The following is an 18,486-nucleotide window of genomic DNA, read 5'->3' on the forward strand; positions in this document are numbered from 1 at the left end:
AGTCAATGGAGCACCAATAGAAGAGAAACTTTCCATAAACTATCTATAATAACCGACTTAAACCAAGAAACTCAAAATATTGGTTAGAGTCATGGGTGTAGCCACCTCTTAACCACTGCAAATTTTTGTGAATCCCTTATGATCCCTCTACTAGAGATAATATGACCCAAATAGGTCACAATATTTAACCATAACTCAGACTTTGAGAATTTTGCATACAGTCGCTAATCCTTAAGGGTATACAAAACTATACGGAGGTGATCGACATAATCCACCTCACTCTCTAAATACACCAAAATATCATCAATAAATACAATTAAGACAAATCCAAGAATTAATGAAAGACCCAGTTCATAAGATCCATGAATTCCACTGGGGCATTAGACAAACCAAAACACATAAAAAAACTTAAAATGACTATACCGGGTTCAAAAAGAAGTCTTAGGGATATCCACCTCCATAATCTTTAACTGATGGTAACCCGATAGAAGATCAATCTTAGAAAAGTACTTAGCACCGTGAAGATGGTTAAAGAGATCATCAATCCAAGGGAGTGAATACTTATTCTTCATGGTACCCTATTCAATTGACGATAATCTATGCACATCCAAAGAAACCCATCCTTCGATGCACGAAGAGAACCGGAGCACCCCACAGAGAAACACTAGGGTAGATAAAACCCTTATCTAGAAGATCTTTCAACAACTCCTTAAGTTTTTTTTACTCAGTCAGAGCCATTCTATTGGGAGGGATAAAGATAGGATGAGTGTTCGATAGAAGATCAATCCCAAAATCAATTTTTCTATCGGGAGAAACACCATGAAGATCATTAGGAAATACGTTGGAGAACTCACAAACCGCAGAGATAGATCGCAATAAAGTACCCTCAAAACTAAAGTCTTTAACATGCATTAAATAGTAGAGACACCCATTGAAAATCAACATCCAAACTCTAAGATATGAAATGAATCTTTCCTTAGACACTAAGGAACTCCCTTCCCATTTAATTACAGGTTTATTCAAAAATTAAAATCTGAGCCTTCAAGTTCGACAATCAATTGAGGCATAACGTGAGTGCAACTAATCTATCTCCAAGATCACATCAAAGTCTAATATGTCCAACTCAATCAGATCTACCAAGGTCTCCTTACCACATATACCACACAACCCTATAGACTCTTCTTGCCATAATAGAGTTACCCACTATGGTAGACACATAAAAAGGATCAAGAATACACTTAGGACCAAAACTAAAATTAATATCCATATAGGGGTCACATAAGAAATGGTAGATACGGGATCAAGAAGACAATATACATCACAGGAGAAGAGTTTTAGCATACTGGTAATAACATCAGGAGATGCCTTAGAATCCTAACAGATGGAAAGAGCATATAGAAGGTTTTGAACAGTGATGGACCCAAAAGTAGCACCTTTTGGTGTAGGATTTGAACAAACAACAATTGGGACCTTATTAGCCTAGTAGCAATATCGCCTAATGAATAGTTCCTCTTAATATGACCAAGCTAGCCGTATCTAAAACATTTATTCCTCTCCTCATCACAAAACCCACGGTGCAACTATCCACAAAATCTATAAGGAAGATGTTATAAAACTAACAGGGCCCTATTAGTATGATATTGGGGACCTTGTTCCTTAAACCCACTATTACTCTAGATGCGGTGATCACCAGATGACTTAGGATATAGGGAACTAGCCATAGAATAAGAACCAGAACTCCCCTAGATTTTCTTAAACCACTACCTACCATCTTTACCACTATTTTTTTGTCCATCACCCTGCTCAAATATGGAGATCTTTTCTTTGCCTTACCCTTAATTCAGCCTATTTCTTTTTTCACCTTTCACCTGTTGTATATACATCACAAGGCTAGAAATATCCATGTCACTATTTAACAAGGAGGCCTTACACTCCAATACCAAGTCTCGAGATAAGCTCAAAAATAAATTTCCCCATCTTAGCCTTCATGCTTGACACTAGCTTAGGGGTATAAAGGGATAAGTGATGAAACTTCAAGGCATACTTCTTCACAGTTATCTTGCCCTACTTTAAAATTCATAAAATCCTCAGCCTTTGCCTCTCTCAACTCCTGAGGAAAGAAACAATCAAGAAAAGCACTAGATAAATCCTCCCATAAAGCCAACACTGCATCATCTCCCCTAGACTGATCCCACTCCTCATACCACTAATATACCACATCCTTCAACTGGTATGTAGTGAATTCCACACCCTTAGAGTCAAAAACATGTATCACACAGAAAATGCATACATTACACAAAAAATATTCTCCATCTCATCTATGAACCCTTGAGGATCTTCCTCAACCTTAGAGAAAGTAAAGGTTGAAGGTTTAAGACTCATAAACTAGCCAACCCTAGTGGCCTCAGAAGAACTCACAGTAGCACCAGTAGTACCCAAGTGGCATGACTGAGATGTCACCAACTGGGTCAATAGATGACTGGAACGACGAATGTCATCAGTGGTAATATCTCCTGGAGGTGACCAAGCAGGAGTCTTACCAGCTGGAGAAGGATCATTGGGGTACTAGTGGAACTCTATTAGGGCAATTAGAAGCAGCGACCCTAGATCAGGTATGAACTCCATGAGTAGAATGAGCCCCATCCACATTGTCCTTAAGTTGGATAGAGGAGTTTCCACAAGCATCAAATATTCTGGGATGTATGATCTGAAAAGCAAACAAATGGGAATTAGAAGAGATTTTAACACCCTAGACAATACATCCCAAAAGTAGATCACAAAAAAGAGAAACTTCCTAAATTTCTCATAGCCTCACTCTTATAATTATGGTGTGCTACACACCCATAAATGACACCCTACTTGACATGACATTGTGGAAATCCAATGACACTAAACCTAGGCTCTGATACCAACTTTGTCGTAACCCAAACCAGGTCCTAGCTGTGATGGGTATCTCAAGACCACCAAGGATCGAAGACCACCCCTTTACCTAAGCACATAGAACATAGCACACCTAGTAACTACTAAAATCCAAATATATAACACAATAGAAAGAATATAAAAATCAAGGATGAGTAAGAGTGTCAATATCAATACCCAACTACGATAATATCCATGAAGCCTCAATAAATCCAAAAAAAATCTAGGTCAGGACATATCCTCGACTCTGATAATGTGAACTCTCTAATCCTAGTTTATGAAAGAAAATAGATAAAATGACCAAGTTATCAGAGAATGAAAGCTTACCACTTTACCTCCAACAACTGACAAATCGAGCTAATCCATCTAACACTACACAGAAAAAGTAAAAGTATCTTTGATTCATTTATTGCATGGGGATAAAATTTCTGGAGATGGTTAGTGAGTTCAGTACTATCCTGAAACTCAAGGATAGGGGAAAAATAATGCCAAGTCATATCCATTTCAAACCCACTGTACATGTTCACATACATGCATACATATATATATAGATGTTGGGGTAGGGAGCAGAGTTTAGCATAAAGTAAAACATTATCCTGGACTATGTATCACAATCATCATAAATAGGCACCCATGAGCTATATGGGTTTAGCTTCTCCTGCTGAAAGGGACCTAGTATGTGTTAGCCGCATAAATCGGAGGTATCAAGTAAGACAAGGGAATGCCTCAAAGCTATGTCAATCCAAGATATAATTATATATCAATAGTGTGAACTATGCACATGGTCATCAATACCAAATCTCGTGTCGACAAATACGAGTTTCTAGTAGAATTCATCAAAGACCTATACCTTTATGGCATTGCTACATATCTCCCATTAATCCTAATTTAAATCAGTTTCACATAACCCATTTATTAACTAAATACTCAACCATCAAGGAACATTATAGGTATCGTTATACCTTTACACTTGAAAGCTTATCTCTGTGCCATAACACTCACATTAACTTGGGGAAAGCTGTGATCCCCTTTGTTCATTAAATCTGACATATCCAACAAGGCCTTCAAAATCTATGTTCATTGTTTAACTATTTATGTAATGCAATATAATAGGTGGGTAAGTCAAACTAAGTGAAAATTTTACAACTTAAATCTATTTACCCAAGTGTATTGAGGGAACACAATCATTCAAAACTAATTCTAAGTTTAAAACATCAATTTAGGGGAAATACCACAACCACCATTCCAAATCCCATACCCATGCATCTCATTGGTTCAAAATGTTCAATTAAAACCATGAATAACTCATGAAAATTATGGGAAAGATATTCAAAGATTAATCATTCTGAAACCCTCAACCACATTAAAACCCATATTCAAAGCCATACAATAAACCATGTAAAATACAAGCTTTTCACAAAATAAGAATTGGAGAAGAGTAACATGCCTGAAATACTAAGATTTATAGGGAGAAATCAACCCTTAAGCCCTTAGATAACCAACTTCTTGGAAACCCTAAGTATCTTGACCTTGTAGAATTTAAAGAGTTTGAGAGAGTGATTTGAGCATTAAAGTGTTGAATATAAAGTCCCAAGGGTGTTTTATGGTCGTGGATGTTACGTGAGGGAATAGGAAAATGTCCAAACTGCCCTTAATTGAAAAGCTAAAAAATTATTGCAGTGATTGCTAGTCACTATACGACTTGGATGGACTCACTACAGATCATCACCATAAGTAGTAGTCAAAAAAGTAGCTGAAAGACCCTACTCTAGTTACCCTACGACTCGTTAAGAGACCCTACGACTTGTAGGGTCCAAGTTTTAGTCAAGACAAAATACTTTGGGCATCACACTAGATTAGCTAAGGATGGGACTATATGATTAATTTTTTGTCTTTACTAATCGTAACCTCTTAATCATATTCATAATTGAAACTCCAGGCCAACAGCTGCCCAGGCTACAATTGCGTCCCTAAGATTTGTAATGACCTGTAAAGACTTGTTAAGAGAGTCATAGTTAGGGCTGTGAGTTTAAAAACTAAAAAATTTTTAGGGACCAAAATTAGGGGTGTTACACATGAGCAATAATTAATTCATGGCATAATCTATAACTTATTTATAGCATAGTCAATAACATAATTTATGACTTAGGACATATCATTGACATATCATTGTCAAGGGATAATTCATTAGTATATTTGGTAGCCCAATTAATAGCTAAAATAATAACATAATCAATTATTCATCATGAGCTTAGCCAATAACTCGTACATAGGGCACAATCATTTAGGCATCACTTCAAACGTCATGTGTCATAACCAATAAGTACTAAGGCTCCTTAGAATTCCCTAAAAAGGCATTCTCTAAGCATTTAATAAGCGTACAAAGGTTTCAAGATAGCTAACATCAATCTTGAATTAAAGTGGGTCAAAGAGCCTACTTCTAAATCCCCAAACTATATTCTAGGTCAAATTCCACCTCGGACTAGGCTAAGGTATCTAAATCCACTCTTAGATGTATAGCAAGCCATAATTAGTCCAAAGGTAAAGATTCTATTCAAGTATTTTAACTAAATTCAATGTACACTAAGGCAAATTCCATAAGTATGAACAACTAAGGCCAAACTTACCCTAAAGCATGGTTAACTAGGGAATTCTACTTAGTTTAGAGAAAACTAAAGCATTCTCATTCTAATTATAAGTAATAAAGTCTAATTCACTAAGGGTCAAGGCAACAAGCTAAGCATTCCAACTCGACGGTCTCAAATAACTTAAATGATCCAACTAATTCCAAGTCTTGCATTTCATCAATCCAACATATAAAACCCATCCTAATCTAACAAGATGTCAAAAATATACTATGACATATCTCAATATAAAAAGGGATAAACCTAGCCTACCTCGACGCTGAAGAAAGCTCAATAAGTTGTTAAACCTTATTTCATAGTTTGAGAAGCCTCTTAAAGATGCCAAGCTATCAAAAAAAATTATACTCATCAATACAAGAATATTGATACCCATATTGCGCCATTGTGCTTCATGTCCAAACATCACATATAAAATCTCATTTCGATCCGACTTACGAAAATCATATTTTCAAAGCCTACCTAACATAACATTATGTTCAAAGAATCATTACCCTCTTAAATTGGTGATAACCAAGCTAGTTTGGATAGAATCAAGTCTTAAATTTTTTGAGGTTTTGAGCAAATAATCAAGAAAATGAACCATGAATTAAGATGATTCTTACCTTAAATCCAAAGGAGAATCAAGAAAAAAGATGTTAACCAAGCTCCTAAGTCACCCACAAGTATTAATTTTAAGAGTTCTCACTCTTTAGGGTTTGTTGAAACCTTAAAGGTTACACCATACAGTGATGTACCAGGTCTCTCAAAGTCAATCATAGGCTAAAACAATATAGTGCAGGAAAACTAAAGGCAATGCAGGAAAGAAATAACACACAAGATTTAACGTGGAAATCTCCTTGCTCAAGGGAGAAAAAACCACAGCTTACCCTCACAAGCACCAACAAAATCCACTATTATCAACCCCTTGATTATAGACTTGATTTCAGCCTAACTCTAGCCTCCTTTCGCTTGTAATAACTCTACTACAATCTCATCTTGGGAACTCTACCAAAGAGCCTCTACACCGATTAACTCTAATCAGTATAAAACTTAGGCAACTCTACCTAAGTACTCTCGAGAAACTATAAATTAAGACATTACTCTTATAGCATAAGTAATTCTTTTACAAATCAACACTCAAGAACATTCACTCATTCTCTAAGCATACTACAAAGTTAAGAACATGAGCAATGCTTGAGAAATCTTGAAATGGAGTTTTTGCTGCCTCTCTCCACTCTTTAGTTTTATGAAAAAACTATTTAATGAAGAAACCTTTTTTTTCCTTTTATATCTGGGTGATGAATAAAAATGAAATATCATTGAATTAGGTGTCTTATTCGGCACAAACAACACTCGTAAGTTTGTTGGACAAGAGGACAAAACTTTTCAGACACACATGCCAGCTGTTCTGTACAATGCATATCAAGGAATCTGGTCCCTTGAAGTTAGTTGTTCATCATCAAAACTACATATAGAATTCCCTATTTTTGATGATTAAAAACCAACCATACATCTTTGATCACATCCATCATATTTAATCAGTATGATTACCACTCTGAAGATGAATGTTCCCCCTATCATCATGCTTCCACCAACATGTACATAGGGACCTGGTCCCTTGTTATCAGTTACAACAAAATCTCTAATTTCTTCCCTCTGTCATCATGTACCTTCATTTAGTGAATTTTTATACTTCTTGCATTTTCATACTTCCCCCAGTCAACATGAGTTTCTTCATTCATCTTTTCAACATATCACTTACTTTTCCTATCAGTATGCCATTTAAATATATAACTCAATTTACCTGGTCCCTACATGAACTCATCATTCCCTCTTTTTTCATAATTGAGAAGTGAGTATAGTAAACCAAGAGTAAAATAAGTACAAATTAGTTAAATCATGTCCACTGGGGAAACACTAAAATGAAGAATTACTTTTCAATTTAAAGAGAACAAATGTATCACACAAAGCAAAGATTCATTCACAAGTAGAGGATAAGTATCATAGTAGTGCATAATTTAAATGTTCTAGGAAAAAAGCTGATGTTGGGTGTATTTATGCATTCTAGTGTTACTATTCTATCTTATTTAGCCTTGTTTTGAGAATAATTCATGTGCTTAAGAAGTTAATATTGATATAAATAAGAATTTGAGTGTCCAAGGATGTGATTACAATGTTCCAAGTGTTTTTCAAATAAGTTTGTGCTTAATTAAGTCATTTAATCGAGAAAACTAGTTTTACTAGCTTGAGCTAGGCGTGTATCTAGTTGGCTTTGATTGATCCTAATGTTTTTAATTTGCTCTAAATGGTTTAAATATGTAATTATGAGTGGAATAATTTTTTTTTAAGGTACAAAGTTTAATTTTAATAAGTCAAGAGTCGAAACATAAAGTTGAAGATCATTGCAAATTAGCCTTATTTTAGATCTTGTTTTGATTCGTAGTTGAGAATATTGTGTTGTAATGATCTCTAATTCAAGGTGAATTATTAAGTAGGAAGCTTTGTGAGCTTAATATGGTGATATAATAATGATATACAGGATGGAATTCTATGGGAAATACACCATGATACAAGAGATAAAAGATGGGATGATGAAGACTTGACCAAAATTTTGGACACAATTTCCAGTGTATGTGTGCGATGAGCATGCATCACATGCTATATTTCAGTGGTCTAAAGCCTTAGCAAATTGTGAAATGCAACTTCCAGTGGAGGTGTGTGATATGCATGCGACGTACACTCCATTTTGGTGCAATACACCATGCGTCGCATGCTAAATTCCACCGATCCAATATTGTCAATTTCAATTTTACACAATTTATAATGACATTGCACACATTTTATGGGGAACTTGGTAGGAATGTTTTCTGGGATGATATTCCATCCTTATTCCCATAAGGATTAGGATTAGTTGTAATATTAGTTTTTTAATATTTCATAATAGGTATTCAATAATTTGGATCAAGATTATGAGTATTATTGGCTAAAAATCCTCTTTTTGGGGTTAAAGCCAAGAACATGAGTACTATTATTTTGGATTAATTTTGTTGGATTTTCTTATCATATTTGGTTGTTTGTTTATTCTTATTTTTGTTATTTTATGGATTGATCACCCGTAAAATACATATATTGTCGACCTTGTGATCTCGAGAGAGGGAATAGGGTGATACAATATAGGAATAAACAAAGTAGGGTTTGTATTATTTTATAAAATAAGGAATTCAAATTAGTGTCTAGGATAGGGATGTACTTAGATACCTTACTTGATTCAAACGTCGGATGATAGCTTTAAAACACTTAATTGGATTGTTACATCCCTGCTCAATGATGTAGTTGTAATGTCCAAATTAGGTAAAAGATTCTAGGTTGGGAGACCATGATCATACAATTAACCTTACGAATCAACAACCAAGATAAGCAAATCGATTAATGAAATCCAATAACATAGTATGATTGTTTGAAGTGCTTTAACCCTGGATTTTGTCCTATTGATTGTTCCGATACTTTAATTTATGTATTGTTTACTTTATCTGCAATTAATAATATCCCAAACCCTTTTTGGTTACACTTTCACTAATTAAATCTAAAATGTGAACTAGAATTGAATCGTTGTTGAAATAAGTCTCTGTGGGATCTATAACTTAGCTTTCTTGAAAGCCACTTTACTACTTGGTAGACCACGTACACTTGCATGTGCGCTTGGTTGCTGTCAAGTTTTTGGCGCTGTTACCAGGGACTTGTAATTTAGCAATTGTTTATTTTAGTTTTACTTTTAGATTAATCTGGTGTTTTTACACTTGGTCTTGGTTTTTTTTTTTTTGTATGAAACAGGTTTACAAAGTAGTAAGTTGGCAAGGGATCTGGACTTGGTTGAACCAAACCCAGAACTCGAGTAACTTTACAATCAACGAAAGAGACAAGCAATCCTTCTCCCCTAAATTTCACAAATCCAAGGGGACCAAGAGAATCCTGCTATAATGGTTTCATAGCAACAAACACGCAGGACAGTTAGGGAAGTGGCAGTCCTACGTCCGACAAACTTGACTTCCCCAATTCCAAGACCAACTATTAGGGAGAATTTTGAGTTAAAGCACAACATGGTGCAACTTTTAATCAACAGTGGATTGTTTGAAGGGCTTTCACAGGTGAATCCATAAGTCCACTTGCAGAATTTCATTAAGCTTACAGACACATTCATTTCAACTGGGGTGAATTCAGATTATGAGGCTGACACTCTTTCCCCATTCACTATTGGGGAAGCAAAAAGATGGTTAAATGCAGAGTCGGCTAATTCAATCATTTCATGGGATGGCTTAGTCAGAAAATTCCTCATCAGATTTTTTCTTTCTGGCAAGACTGTGAGACTTCACAGTAAGATAGTGAGTTTCAAGAAAAGTCCAGATAAAAATCTTTATCATGCTTGGGAACGGTTCAAGGCTTTTCTTTGGGATTGTCCACATCAACAACATCATAATGAGGTACTTTCTCACACTTTTGTAGAAGCTCTTGGTCACAATATGATAATTTTTCTAGATTCAGCTGCAGGTGGTCAAGTACTAGAATTGACTTATGATGAGCTGTACACATTGTTGAACTACATAGCACAATAAAATCTCAAGTGGCATTCAGATTCTTGAAGTGCCATGAAAAGAATTATGGGTGTACTAGAGGTGGACCAATTCACAGCCTTATTAGCAGAGGTTTCTGCACTACAAAATTTGATAACACTCAGTTTAACAACATAAAATTGGGAGGAGCACAACCTATAACCATAGTCAATGCCATCCAACAAGCTGCAGGTTGGTGTACAGTTTGCGGAAATAATGGCCATTCTGCGGCTATGTGTACTTCAAATCAAGAATCTATGATGTATGTTGGTAATGCTCAAAGGCCAAATTATAGTAATGCCTACCACATGAAATGGCAGACTAAGCTACTAAATCAACCATGGAACATCCTAAAGCCATAGGCCCAACCAAATCAGTCAACTAACAACATGGAAGAGATGATAAAACAACTTTTAGCTAATCAGACATAGTTTACTGCAGACTTGAAAAATTTGCAAGCTGCTTAGATAAGCTTAGAGTTGCAGATTCGGCAGTTACAGTAATATTTGAATACTAGGACACAAGGTAGATTGCCAGTAGACACAGAAAATACAAAATAAGTTATGACAATCACCTTGAGAAGTGGTAAAGATCTTCAAGGAGAACCTCCCAAGAAAACAAAGGAGGGAGATGCTGATGTGGTGACCCAACAGGTAAATAAAAAAGTTGCTAAAAATTAAAGGAAGTCTGAGTACTTGAAAGAAAAAGTTATTATACAAGAAGTAAAGAAGACGTTGCCACTGACTTTCTTTTAAATGCACATAAAAGCAAAGGAGGATGCTGTGTTCAAAAAGTTCTTTGATACATTCATAGGACTTCACATTAACTTGCCTTTGTTAGATGTTTTGCAGACTAGGCCCAACTATGCAATTTACTTAAGGGATGTGGTGGCTAATAAGGTAAAATAATAGGATGTTGGGGGAAACAACACTCACTAAAGAGTGTAGCGCTCTGATGACACAAAAAATCCATAATAAATTGAGAGATCCGGGGAGGTTTGCTATCCCTACTAAAATTCATAGCAAAGTGGTCCACGCATTGAGTGACTTAGAGGTGAGCATTAATGTGATGCCCCTATTGTTGTTTAAAACATTAAGCTTGGGAGAGACAAGGTTGACCACCGTGCTTTTGCAGATGGCAGATGGGTCATTTACACATCTGAAAGGAATAATTGAGGATGTCCTCATAAAGATTGGTAAATTCATTATACATGCTGACTTTTTTATTCCTAATTTTATGGAAGACGAACACATACCAATCATCTTAGGGCATTTATTTTTAGCAACTGGAGGGGCTTTGATAGATGTTAGAGAAGGCACACTCAAAATAAGGGTAAACGATGAAGAGGTGGTATTTGATGTTTACAAAGCACCCACTGTAATATCTCAAATTAAAGATTTTTACATGATCAATGTTATTGAAAGGGATAAGTGTGGGGTGGTTAATCCACCAAAGACCTCTTTAGACTACCTGATAGAGTAGCCTAAGATTCTACCATCTAAGTATGATATGATGAAAATTGATGAGTCTATAAAGGCTAAAGTTAAAAAACCTGTTGCTCTTGAAAGTTCGTACCCAATGGGGGAGAAGAGTATAAGAAGATGGAGACCAAGTGTGAGTAAAAAGGTGAAGGAATATGGTTGAATTGATTGGGTTGTTCCGTGACACTAAATCAGGCGCTGCTTGAGAGGCAACCTAAGTTAAGTAGGTATGTTTTATTTTTCAGCTTTTCATTTTGTATTTTTTACTTACGTAGTTTTTGTTTCTGGTTGAGTCACAGGTTAATGGGAAGTCTAAGTACCATAAAATTGAGCTAAGGAGCATGGCAAAGACTGAGTGTGGGGTTCCCAGACTCTTTGATATTTGAAGATGCTACTAGCTAGGCCTAGAGGCCTCATGGAGTATTTCTATCTGTTACTTTTAAATTTAATTTAGGGATAAAGTAGATTTTTAAGTGTGGGTTGGGGAAATTCCTAAATTTTGGCTCAATTTAATATTTTTTGTGTAAGATATTCTTGTTGGTGCTATTTTTGATTACATGATGCAAGTGGGTTTGTTTGTAAAAGCATGTTGATTGAGTGAACTGCTATTTTTGAGACTCCTAAGCTTATGTTTATTACTCTTATACTTGTTGGCTTAACATTGAATTTGTGCTATTATTTGGTTGGGAGTCTATGATGATCCTATTGAGTTGACCATGTGCCATATGTGTGTGAGGTATTATATATTTCTTATTACATGTGATGTCAAGAACTTGGGCGGTGTGTGTGTGAAGCGAAATAAAGAATGTGAGTTTAGGAGATGATTTAGGCATTTCTTTGATAGCCTTATTTTATACCTTTTATTTAACCTACCCTTTTGCATTATCCTAGTCAACCCCCATTGAGCCATTAGCTTTTTCTTTGGAAACCTCATATGTAGCCTAATTCCTTCTTTGATAGACCATAATTTGATTCAAAAATCTCCTAGGCGCTTTAATAAAAAAATAATTTAGTAAGGAGTTTGAGAAATAAGAGGAAAAAGGTAAATTTGAAGCCCCAAGGTAATAGTTATAGGTGTTTATAATTGATTTGTGGTTGATGGGTGTGATGTAATTTATGCTAAAAATATTGCAATGGTTGTGAAAAAAGAGAAATATTTATTAATGTGGAAGTAAATTGTGCATCCACCAAGTGTTTGTGAAAATGCTTAAGAGATATGTGGTAAAAACAAAAGATATGGGTGGATGAAAAAGTGTAAATTTGTTGTCAGAGAATTGGTTTTAAAATTTATAAGGAAGTGTATTAAAGTTCTTTGAGAGTTTAGTCACTATTCTTGGCTGAAATAGTTCTTACCGTTCCTTAGCCTACACTACAACCCGAAAAAGACCTATTTGATCCTATCCATCATTTCGATATTAGTGGAGCATTACACTAAGGGAAAGCTTATGGTTTATTGTGTGTAACTTGTGAATTCTTTGAAAGAGTGAGCGTAATTTGATTCTTGTACCCATTATGTTATAAATTGCATTATTGTGAATGATCATGGGTAACTCTCTTATTGTGAGGGGCACATGTTTGATGAATGTGGGTCAGTTGTATGATGTCCTTGATTGAGAAATATTCATGAGTTTGCCACTAGGTGAGTCAATTCTTTAGGCTAGGAGGTTTTGGAGTAGTGTTCATGAGCTATCAATTGTGTAAATAACGTGCTTTGTGTAGAAACTTATATTTCTGTAGCATAACATGCTTTGTGTAGAAACTTGCATTCCGTGTAGCATAATGTGTTTTTTGTAGAAACTTGCACACATTTTAAGGGGAACTTGGTAGGAATATTTTCTGGGATGATGCGTCATTCTAATCCCATAAGTATTGGGATTAGTTATAATGTATATATGCATATTTGGAGGCTGGAGAGGTATTGAATACTTGGACAATAACCTGGACACGTTAGTGGTTCTTGGAAAATTATTGGAGGCTGTTACACAATTCTTTAGTTTTTTTATTTTTTTATTTAGCTTTTAAATTTTTCATAACAGCTATTCAATAATTTGGATCATGATTATGAATATTATCAACTAAAAATCCTCTTTCCAGGATTAAAGCCAAGAACATGAGTACTATCATTTTGGATTAATTTCGTTGGATTTTCTTATCATATTTGGTTGTTTGTTTATTCTTGTTTTTATTATTTTTGGCATTGATTACTGATAAACTACATATATTGTCAACCTTGTGATCTCGGGAGAGGGAATAGGGAGATACAACATGGGAATAAACAAAGTAGGGTTTGTATTATTTTATAAAATAAGGAATTCAAATTAGTGTCTAGGACAGGGATGCACTTAGATGCCTTACTTGATTCAAACGTAGGATTATAGCTTTAAAACACTTAATTGGATTATTACATCCCCGCTTAGTGGTGTAGTTGTAATGTCCATATTAGGTAAAAGAGTAGAGGTCGGGAGACCATGATCATGCAATTAACCCTACGAGTCAACAAACAAGATAAACAAATTGATAAAATGAGATCCAATAACATAGTATGATTGTTCGAAGTTCTTTAACCCTAGGTTCTTTCCTATTGATTGTTCCAAGACTTTAATTTAATTGTTTACTTTATTTGAAATTAATAATATTAAAAACTCTTTTTGGTTACTTTCTCACCAATTAAATCTAAATTATGAACTAGAATTGAATCATTGTTGAAACAAGTCTCTGTGGGATCGATAACCCGAGTTTATTGAAGGCCACTTTATACTTGGTATACCAAGTACACTTGTGTGTATGCTTGGGTGATATCAAAAGCCACAGGAATCAAGAAGGATTAACAAGCGAAGGACTGAGCAAAATATTTTGAAGGAGTTGGGTCAGGTTGTTATTGAGATAAATTATCTCTACATAAGGCTAAAGACCTCATCAGTTAAGATTGACACCATCTTCTTCAGTTCAACATTCTCAGTTTTGAGCATTTCAGTGTCACATGGGCTTCTTTTGGAGAGATACTAAATTATCACCTGGAGCTTGCTGATTTTTTCATCCTTGACAGATGAATTAGCCTTTAGTTCCTTTGTTTTCTTGTTGATCTCCATTTGATAAATGCTACCTAGTTTGACACGTTCAGTTTTGACCAGTGTTTTCATGCCAAGCATTTGAACCACAGATCCTTAGATTCCAAATCACAGATAATGCCATAATGAGCAAGCATTTTGTTTAACCATTATCCATAAGGCATGTCATGCTTTCTATTTTTCTTGAGAATCACTTTGTGAATGTGTTCTATTATCAATGCAGGTAAATTATTGAACTCAAAGCAGCTAAGGCATTCCAACACATATAAGTAAATGGGTGAGGCAATGTTTCTCTTTTGTGACCTAGGCAGAATTACCTTATTTCGAAAGTCAAAACTCAATTGAAACTCATTCTTGAATGAGTTCCTGTTCACTACAACCACAAATTTTCCTTTGACCTTGGATGTATTTTCTAAGAATTCTATTGAAGGCAGCTACTTGGAGACAATTCTTACCCCTTATATAGAAACTTCCAAAATTCTTCCTAGTGTTTCCTCATTCAACTTCATTTTCCTTATTCTAAAGTGAAATAGAATTTTCTGACTATCTTATAAAAAATACTGGGAATAGGTCCTTCTATGAGATGCATCCAACCTTGATGTTTAACCAACTCAATAAATTCCACCATACCAGGTTCTGTTAGTACATTTGAATAAAAAATACTTCCAGTTAATACCGTTGGATTCTTCAAGAACCTGTTTCTAACTTCCATAGATATAACCTTACTTTCTCCCCATTCTTTCTTCTTGTATAAGTGATCACAGATTCCCTTTTAGCTGTTTTTCTCTTCTTGGGATCAGGTCCCTCAAGAGTTACATGCTTGAAACTTCCAGGCTATTTTTTCCAGAAATTCTTGGTGTTTTACTGATATTGATTTTCTTATGATCAAGTATGCTCTCTCCTGGGCTGTTTGACAACAATATGAGGTTTTTAGCAACCCAGGTTTCATCTATCATAACATCATCAGAATATTTTTGAGGATTCAGGGATGATTCTTCATCAACAGGTTGAATGATGAAAGAGTTAAACTTTTGAATTGTAGAAGAAGAAGGATATTTTTTAGGAAGGTTTGGGTAGGGATTTTCACAATACTAAGCTCAGAATTCTTTGAAGGACATGAAAATAGAAGAGATACAACCATCAAGAAGGTCATTTTGGTAGAAGTGCTATTTTGGATTTGGATTTTCCTTTTTGATAAGAGGAGTGGGTGCAAGAGGATTTAAGGAATAATGAGCGCAAGGAAGGGTTTTTTCTGGGGGAACAAGATATGATCAATTTTAGAATTTTAGGTGACTCACCTTCCCTTTTAGAATAGGACAACCTTCTTTCAAACATAAGGACAGGAAGGAAACATCTTTTTCTTGATAGAACAGACAAAATTTGCACATACATGATACTAACCTGAGAGATGGGACCAGGCCCCTCTCTAATTTGTGTAAATCTTTAACTTTGTGCTTGTCACATCTATCCACCCCCAAAGATATTTCTATAAGAGTATACCTGCAAGGGTATGGTACTGATTTAGACAAACATAGACATAATTTAACAAGGATACCTGCCTCCTGAACATAGCCAAATTTTGGAAGGAAAGTTGATCCATCCAATAAGTCAAGTTGATTTGATCAATCCTATCTACATCTTGTTATATTCATTACACCACATCATACCAAGACTTATTCTGAAATAGGTTGAAAGACTAGGTCATAGACATGACTTTATTCAAAAGGCTAAAACTTCTTCACCTGAGATGAGTTTCTCAGGGACCAGGTCCTTGGGAGTTTTATCATGACCCCTTCTAATTATTCTTAGTCTTGATCTTATATCAGTGACTGATATTATGTATTATTACCATTCTCATATGCATCTTCCAACCTTTAATCATCATCTTCAGCATCATCAATCCTCTTTCTTCAAATCACACAGTTTTCTTCTTGTCATAGAGATTTTCAGCTATATTCTGTCATGGATCGGGTTCTTTGAAGTCAATTATTTCACCTAATACACTTCCATATTGAAGTTTATTAAGAGAGAGAATACTGTTAGGCCTTTCAACATTGAGATTTTTGATCACTCATTTTTAATAATCATTCCTGACTGCAATTATCTTTCTCATGTGTGAGACCATAATCACTTGTCAGATTTGGAACTCACTTGAGTCTGAGTTTCGAGTGGTAGGACAATGGAGTGATCAAATCCTTTTTGGTCCATCTAGGTAGATAGTTCATTTTCACAATTTTTTGAAGCTTGAAACCCATAGAGTATGCATTCCCTTGCTAAATGTATCTGGAACCATTCATTCTAGCTTTAATCCAGCCCTAACAATTTTCTTTTGCGTGCCTACCTCTTCCACAATGAGTACATAGAGGCTTTATACCTTGTTCTTAGCATCATGAGCAATCTTCCCTTGAGACCCATAAAGTTGGGTTCTTTCTTGATAACCAAGACCCTTCACATTATTAGCACCTTGACTAGTTAGGTTATAAAGGATCTAAGAGGATATAGCCCATTGTTGGGATCTTTAAGTTATTCCTTTTAATGGTCCAGGTCCCCCTCTAAATCCTCATTCTTCTGGAGTTCAAATATAATATTCTTTTGGGAATCCTCCAATTTTTCTTCAAGCTCAACCTGAAACTTTGATGCTTCTTTCTTTCCTTTACTCTCAGAAGCATTGACTTTCTCTAGTTGAATCATCAAGCTTAGATTTTCAAACATGAGATTAGAAACCCACTGCTCAGTTTTAGATATTTAGAGATTTAAAGCTATCAGTTGCAGCTCCTGATCTTCTATCTCTACTTCTAGAGCATTATTTTTCTCCTTATCACAGGCATTATTAGCTTTCTCCAGTTGATTAACTAAACTTAACTTTTCAGATTTAGCTTTGCAACTAGTTGCTCAGTTTTAGATATCTGGAGGGTTAGAGCTATCAACTCAATATCATGACTTTATACCTTTTCTTCCAGAGCATTTTTTTCATTAGTCATTTCACACATGGAATCAATCAACATATAGCCAAGATTTTTTATTTTTCTAGCAGTGTAATTCTCTAAGTTTTCTTTAATATCAAAAAGTGTTACCTTATTTTCTTCTTCATATTCAATGTTTGCCATAAAAAAAATAAGCAATCAAAGTCATTTTCTCATCCTCCAGTGCAGCATGGAAACATCTTCTTGCTTCCCAATTTCCTCAGATTCACTAGAAAAATCTTCCCATATTCCGCCTTACTGCATAATCAACTGCAACATTTTTTTATAATTTTACTGGGACTTAGTCCTTATTCTTTCCTTTGTCTCCACCAGTCTTGAGATATTCCTAATAGTCCAATTTGTGCATTGGACATCCTTAATAAAGTGCTCAGGAATTCCAAATTTGTGACAAACCTCCATAATTCCTCCCTTTTTATTGCTACTTTCACTTCATAGAAACTGGCTGCTTTTCTTCATAGCTCTCATAATTACTTTTGCCAAATAGGTAACATCAGTGTCTTCTTCATTGGAGTCTGATTTTAGCGCCCTCAGTGCTAGAGATTTTTCCCTCTTTCCTTCCTTCTTCTCTTGTTCTTGCTACTTCTTGAGTTTATAAGTCATTATATTTCCAACTAAGATCATCCATAGTAAGAGTTTTCAGGTTTCTTGCCTCAGTAATACATCTAATTTGCTTTCCAAGGATTTTGGAAAAACCCCAAGAATCCTCCTTACTTTCTTATACAGTGGAATCAGTTCTCCTAGGTAGTGTAGCTCATTTTTTATGAAAGTGAATCTTTTATGCATTTCCTACATTGTCTCTCCTT

The sequence above is a fragment of the Capsicum annuum genome, chromosome 7, assembly GCF_002878395.1.
Source record: "Capsicum annuum cultivar UCD-10X-F1 chromosome 7, UCD10Xv1.1, whole genome shotgun sequence".
NCBI classification, from domain to species: Eukaryota; Viridiplantae; Streptophyta; class Magnoliopsida; order Solanales; family Solanaceae; genus Capsicum; species Capsicum annuum.